The following is a 7869-nucleotide window of genomic DNA, read 5'->3' on the forward strand; positions in this document are numbered from 1 at the left end:
GGGCCACGGTGTTTCTGTACCTCTATTATGTTGGTGCAGCTTCGGAGCTTTTAAATATCTTGATATATCTCGAGAACTACGCCTCTGATCGAAAAATATCATAGAACATGAAAAGTAGGAAACCTAATTCTCTACAAAAAAGGTCTCTTAACATTTTGCCATAGCTCGCTTCGTTTCCGAGATATTTGCAGATTTATCTCAAGGGAAGGGGCCTGACGGACATATTTCGAGATATTTCTTCTTCTTGTTGTTCTTCTTCTGCACAGCTAAGCTGGAAGTGGCATTTGCAGCTCGCAATAGTGCAGAGTTACCTCAAAGAAAGGGGCCACGGTGTTTCTGTATCTCTATTATGTTGGTGCGGCTTCGGAACTTTTAAATATCTTGATATATCTCGAGAACTACGCATCTGATCAAAAAATATCATAGAACATAAAAAGTAGGAAACTTAATTCTCTACAAAAAAGGTCTCTTAACATTTTGCCATAGCTCACTTCGTTTCCGAGATATTTGCAGATTTATCTCAAGGGAAGGGGCCTGACGGACATATTTCGAGATATTTCTTCTTCTTGTTGTTCTTCTTCTGCACAGCTAAGCTGGAAGTGGCATTTGCAGCGCGCAATAGTGCAGAGTTATCTCAAAGAAAGGGGCCACGGTGTTTCTGTATCTCTATTATGTTGGTGCGGCTTCGGAACTTTTAAATATCTTGATATATCTCGAGAACTACGCATCTGTTCAAAAAATATCATAGAACATAAAAAGTAGGAATCCTAATTTTCTACAAAAAAGGTCTCTTAACATTTTGCCGTAGCTCGCTTCGTTTCCGAGATATTTGCAGATTTATCTCAAGGGAAGGGGCCTGACGGACATATTTCCAGATATTTCTTCTTCTTGTTGTTCTTCTTCTGCACAGCTAAGCTGGAAGTGGCATTTGCAGCTCGCAATAGTGCAGAGTTATCGCAAAGAAAGGGGCCACGGTGTTTCTGTATCTCTATTATGTTGGTGCGGCTTCGGAACTTTTAAATATCTTGATATATCTCGAGAACTACGCATCTGATCAAAAAATATCATAGAACATAAAAAGTAGGAAACCTAATTTTCTACAAAAAAGGTCTCTTAACATTTTGCCGTAGCTCGCTTCGTTTCCGAGATATTTGCAGATTTATCTCAAGGGAAGGGGCCTGACGGACATATTTCGAAATATTTCTTATTCTTGTTGTTCTTCTTCTGCACAGCTAAGCTGGAAGTGGCATTTGCAGCTCGCAATAGTGCAGAGTTATCTCAAAGAAAGGGGCCACGGTGTTTCTGTACCTCTATTATGTTGGTGCAGCTTCGGAGCTTTTAAATATCTTGATATATCTCGAGAACTACGCATCTGATCAAAAAATATCATAGAACATAAAAAGTAGGAAACTTAATTCTCTACAAAAAAGGTCTCTTAACATTTTGCCATAGCTCGCTTCGTTTCCGAGATATTTGCAGATTTATCTCGAGGGAAGGGGCCTGACGGACATATTTCGAGATATTTCTTCTTCTTGTTGTTCTTCTTCTGCACAGCTAAGCTGGAAGCGGCATTTGCGGCTCGCACTAGTGCAGAGTTATCTCAAAGAAAGGGGCCACGGTGTTTCTGTATCTCTATTATGTTGGTGCGGCTTCGGATCTTTTAAATATCTCGATATATCTCGAAAACTACGCTTCTGATCAAAAAATATCATAGAACATAAATTGTAGAAAACTTAATTCTCTACAAAAAAGGTCTCTTAACATTTTGCCATAGCTCTCTTCGTTTCCGAGATATTTCCAGATTTATCTCAAGGGAAGGGGCCTGACGGACATATTTCGAGATACTTCTTCTTCTTGTTGTTCTTCTTCTGCACAGCTAAGCTGGAAGTGGCATTTGCTGCGCGCAATAGTGCAGAGTTATCTCAAAGAAAGGGGCCACGGTGTTTCTGTATCTCTATTATGTTGTTGCGGCTTCGGAACTTTTAAATATCTTGATATATCTCGAGAACTACGCATCTGATCAAAAAATATCATAGAAGATAAAAAGTAGGAAACTTAATTCTCTACAAAAAAGGTCTCTTAACATTTTCCCATAACTGGCATCGTTTCCGAGATATTTGCAGATTTAGCTCAAGGGAAGGGGCCTGACGGACATATTCCGAGATATTTCTTCTTCTTGTTATTCCTCTTCTGCACAGCTAAGCTGGAAGTGGCATTTGCAGGTCGCAATAGTGCAGAGTTATCTCAAAGAAAGGGGCCACGGTGTTTCTGTATCTCTATTATGTTGGTGCGGCTTCGGAACTTTTAAATATCTCGATATATCTCGAAAACTACGCTTCTGATCAAAAAATATCAGAGAACGTAAATTGTAGGAAACATAATTCTCTACAAAAAAGGTCTCTTAACATTTTGCCGTAGCTCGCTTCGTTTCCGAGATATTTGCAGATTTATCTCAAGGGAAGGGGCCTGACGGACATATTTCGAAATATTTCTTATTCTTGTTGTTCTTCTTCTGCACAGCTAAGCTGGAAGTGGCATTTGCAGCTCGCAATAGTGCAGAGTTATCTCAAAGAAAGGGGCCACGGTGTTTCTGTACCTCTATTATGTTGGTGCAGCTTCGGAGCTTTTAAATATCTTGATATATCTCGAGAACTACGCCTCTGATCGAAAAATATCATAGAACATGAAAAGTAGGAAACTTAATTCTCTACAAAAAAGGTCTCTTAACATTTTGCCATAGCTCGCTTCGTTTCCGAGATATTTGCAGATTTCTCTCAAGGGAAGGGGCCTGACGGACATATTTCGAGATATTTCTTCTTCTTGTTGTTCCTCTTCTGCACAGCTAAGCTGGAAGTGGCATTTGCAGCGCGCAATAGTGCAGAGTTATCTCAAAGAAACGGGCCACGGTGTTTCTGTATCTCTATTATGTTGGTGCGGCTTCGGAACTTTTAAATATCTTGATATATCTCGAGAACTACGCATCTGATCAAAAAATATCATAGAACATAAAAAGTAGGAAACTTAATTCTCTACAAAAAAGGTCTCTTAACATTTTGCCATAGCTCGCTTCGTTTCCGAGATATTTGCAGATTTATCTCGAGGGAAGGGGCCTGACGGACATATTTCGAGATATTTCTTCTTCTTGTTGTTCTTCTTCTGCACAGCTAAGCTGGAAGCGGCATTTGCGGCTCGCACTAGTGCAGAGTTATCTCAAAGAAAGGGGCCACGGTGTTTCTGTATCTCTATTATGTTGGTGCGGCTTCGGATCTTTTAAATATCTCGATATATCTCGAAAACTACGCTTCTGATCAAAAAATATCATAGAACATAAATTGTAGAAAACTTAATTCTCTACAAAAAAGGTCTCTTAACATTTTGCCATAGCTCTCTTCGTTTCCGAGATATTTCCAGATTTATCTCAAGGGAAGGGGCCTGACGGACATATTTCGAGATACTTCTTCTTCTTGTTGTTCTTCTTCTGCACAGCTAAGCTGGAAGTGGCATTTGCTGCGCGCAATAGTGCAGAGTTATCTCAAAGAAAGGGGCCACGGTGTTTCTGTATCTCTATTATGTTGTTGCGGCTTCGGAACTTTTAAATATCTTGATATATCTCGAGAACTACGCATCTGATCAAAAAATATCATAGAAGATAAAAAGTAGGAAACTTAATTCTCTACAAAAAAGGTCTCTTAACATTTTCCCATAACTGGCATCGTTTCCGAGATATTTGCAGATTTAGCTCAAGGGAAGGGGCCTGACGGACATATTCCGAGATATTTCTTCTTCTTGTTGTTCCTCTTCTGCACAGCTAAGCTGGAAGTGGCATTTGCTGCGCGCAATAGTGCAGAGTTATCTCAAAGAAAGGGGCCACGGTGTTTCTGTATCTCTATTATGTTGGTGCGGCTTCGGAACTTTTAAATATCTTGATATATCTCGAGAACTACGCATCTGATCAAAAAATATCATAGAACATAAAAAGTAGGAAACTTAATTCTCTACAAAAAAGGTCTCTTAACATTTTCACATAACTGGCATCGTTTCCGAGATATTTGCAGATTTAGCTCAAGGGAAGGGGCCTGACGGACATATTCCGAGATATTTCTTCTTCTTGTTGTTCCTCTTCTGCACAGCTAAGCTGGAAGTGGCATTTGCAGGTCGCAATAGTGCAGAGTTATCTCAAAGAAAGGGGCCACGGTGTTTCTGTATCTCTATTATGTTGGTGCGGCTTCGGAACTTTTAAATATCTCGATATATCTCGAAAACTACGCTTCTGATCAAAAAATATCAGAGAACGTAAATTGTAGGAAACGTAATTCTCTACAAAAAAGGTCTTTTAACGTTTTGCAATAGCTCGCTTGGTTTCCGAGATATTTGCAGATTTATCTCAAGGGAAGGGTCCTGACGGACATATTTCGAGATATTTCTTCTTCTTGTTGTTCTTCTTCTGCACAGCTAAACTGGAAGTGGCATTTCCAGCTCGCAATCATGCAGAGTTATCTCAAAGAGAGGGGCCACGGTGTTTCTGTATCTCTATTATGTTGGTGCGGCTTCGGAACTTTTAAATATCTTGATATATCTCGAGAACTACGCCTCTGATCGAAAAATATCATAGAACATGAAAAGTAGGAAACTTAATTCTCTACAAAAAAGGTCTCTTAACATTTTGCCATAGCTCGCTTCGTTTCCGAGATATTTGCAGATTTATCTCAAGGGAAGGGGCCTGACGGACATATTTCGAGATATTTCTTCTTCTTGTTGTTCCTCTTCTGCACAGCTAAGCTGGAAGTGGCATTTGCAGCGCGCAATAGTGCAGAGTTATCTCAAAGAAACGGGCCACGGTGTTTCTGTATCTCTATTATGTTGGTGCGGCTTCGGAACTTTTACATATCTTGATATATCTCGAGAACTACGCATCTGATCAAAAAATATCATAGAACATAAAAAGTAGGAAACCTAATTTTCTACAAAAAAGGTCTCTTAACATTTTGCCGTAGCTCGCTTCGTTTCCGAGATATTTGCAGATTTATCTCAAGGGAAGGGGCCTGACGGACATATTTCGAAATATTTCTTATTCTTGTTGTTCTTCTTCTGCACAGCTAAGCTGGAAGTGGCATTTGCAGCTCGCAATAGTGCAGAGTTATCTCAAAGAAAGGGGCCACGGTGTTTCTGTACCTCTATTATGTTGGTGCAGCTTCGGAGCTTTTAAATATCTTGATATATCTCGAGAACTACGCATCTGATCAAAAAATATCGTAGAACATAAAAAGTAGGAAACTTAATTCTCTACAAAAAAGGTCTCTTAACATTTTGCCATAGCTCGCTTCGTTTCCGAGATATTTGCAGATTTATCTCAAGGGAAGGGGCCTGACGGACATATTTCGAGATATTTCTTCTTCTTGTTGTTCTTCTTCTGCACAGCTAAGCTGGAAGTGGCATTTGCTGCGCGCAATAGTGCAGAGTTATCTCAAAGAAAGGGGCCACGGTGTTTCTGTATCTCTATTATGTTGGTGCGGCTTCGGAACTTTTAAATATCTTGATATATCTCGAGAACTACGCATCTGATCAAAAAATATCATAGAAGATAAAAAGTAGGAAACTTAATTCTCTACAAAAAAGGTCTCTTAACATTTTCCCATAACTGGCATCGTTTCCGAGATATTTGCAGATTTAGCTCAAGGGAAGGGGCCTGACGGACATATTCCGAGATATTTCTTCTTCTTGTTGTTCCTCTTCTGCACAGCTAAGCTGGAAGTGGCATTTGCTGCGCGCAATAGTGCAGAGTTATCTCAAAGAAAGGGGCCACGGTGTTTCTGTATCTCTATTATGTTGGTGCGGCTTCGGAACTTTTAAATATCTTGATATATCTCGAGAACTACGCATCTGATCAAAAAATATCGTAGAACATAAAAAGTAGGAAACTTAATTCTCTACAAATAAGGTCTCTAAACACTTTTGCCATAGCTCGCTTGGTTTCCGAGATATTTGCAGATTTATCTCAAGGGAAGGGGCCTGACGGACATATTTCGAAATATTTCTTATTCTTGTTGTTCTTCTTCTGCACAGCTAAGCTGGAAGTGGCATTTGCAGCGCGCAATAGTGCAGAGTTATCTCAAAGAAACGGGCCACGGTGTTTCTGTATCTCTATTATGTTGGTGCGGCTTCGGAACTTTTAAATATCTTGATATATCTCGAGAACTACGCATCTGATCAAAAAATATCATAGAACATAAAAAGTAGGAAACCTAATTTTCTACAAAAAAGGTCTCTTAACATTTTGCCGTAGCTCGCTTCGTTTCCGAGATATTTGCAGATTTATCTCAAGGGAAGGGGCCTGACGGACATATTTCGAAATATTTCTTGTTCTTGTTGTTCTTCTTCTGCACAGCTAAGCTGGAAGTGGCATTTGCAGCTCGCAATAGTCCAGAGTTATCTCAAAGAAAGGGGCCACGGTGTTTCTGTACCTCTATTATGTTGGTGCAGCTTCGGAGCTTTTAAATATCTTGATATATCTCGAGAACTACGCATCTGATCAAAAAATATCGTAGAACATAAAAAGTAGGAAACTTAATTCTCTACAAAAAAGGTCTCTTAACATTTTGCCATAGCTCGCTTCCTTTCCGAGATATTTGCAGATTTATCTCAAGGGAAGGGGCCTGACGGACATATTTCGAGATATTTCTTCTTCTTGTTGTTCTTCTTCTGCACAGCTAAGCTGGAAGTGGCATTTGCTGCGCGCAATAGTGCAGAGTTATCTCAAAGAAAGGGGCCACGGTGTTTCTGTATCTCTATTATGTTGGTGCGGCTTCGGAACTTTTAAATATCCTGATATATCTCGAGAACTACGCATCTGATCAAAAAATATCGTAGAACATAAAAAGTAGGAAACTTAATTCTCTACAAATAAGGTCTCTAAACACTTTTGCCATAGCTCGCTTGGTTTCCGAGATATTTGCAGATTTATCTCAAGGGAAGGGGCCTGACGGACATATTTCGAAATATTTCTTATTCTTGTTGTTCTTCTTCTGCACAGCTAAGCTGGAAGTGGCATTTGCAGCGCGCAATAGTGCAGAGTTATCTCAAAGAAACGGGCCACGGTGTTTCTGTATCTCTATTATGTTGGTGCGGCTTCGGAACTTTTAAATATCTTGATATATCTCGAGAACTACGCATCTGATCAAAAAATATCATAGAACATAAAAAGTAGGAAACCTAATTTTCTACAAAAAAGGTCTCTTAACATTTTGCCGTAGCTCGCTTGGTTTCCGAGATATTTGCAGATTTATCTCAAGGGAAGGGGCCTGACGGACATATTTCGAAATATTTCTTGTTCTTGTTGTTCTTCTTCTGCACAGCTAAGCTGGAAGTGGCATTTGCAGCTCGCAATAGTGCAGAGTTATCTCAAAGAAAGGGGCCACGGTGTTTCTGTACCTCTATTATGTTGGTGCAGCTTCGGAGCTTTTAAATATCTTGATATATCTCGAGAACTACGCATCTGATCAAAAAATATCGTAGAACATAAAAAGTAGGAAACTTAATTCTCTACAAAAAAGGTCTCTTAACATTTTGCCATAGCTCGCTTCGTTTCCGAGATATTTGCAGATTTATCTCAAGGGAAGGGGCCTGACGGACATATTTCGAGATATTTCTTCTTCTTGTTGTTCTTCTTCTGCACAGCTAAGCTGGAAGTGGCATTTGCTGCGCGCAATAGTGCAGAGTTATCTCAAAGAAAGGGGCCACGGTGTTTCTGTATCTCTATTATGTTGTTGCGGCTTCGGAACTTTTAAATATCTTGATATATCTCGAGAACTACGCATCTGATCAAAAAATATCATAGAAGATAAAAAGTAGGAAACTTAATTCTCTACAAAA

The sequence above is a fragment of the Osmia lignaria genome, unplaced genomic scaffold, assembly GCF_051020975.1.
Source record: "Osmia lignaria lignaria isolate PbOS001 unplaced genomic scaffold, iyOsmLign1 scaffold0001, whole genome shotgun sequence".
NCBI lineage: Eukaryota > Metazoa > Arthropoda > Insecta > Hymenoptera > Megachilidae > Osmia > Osmia lignaria.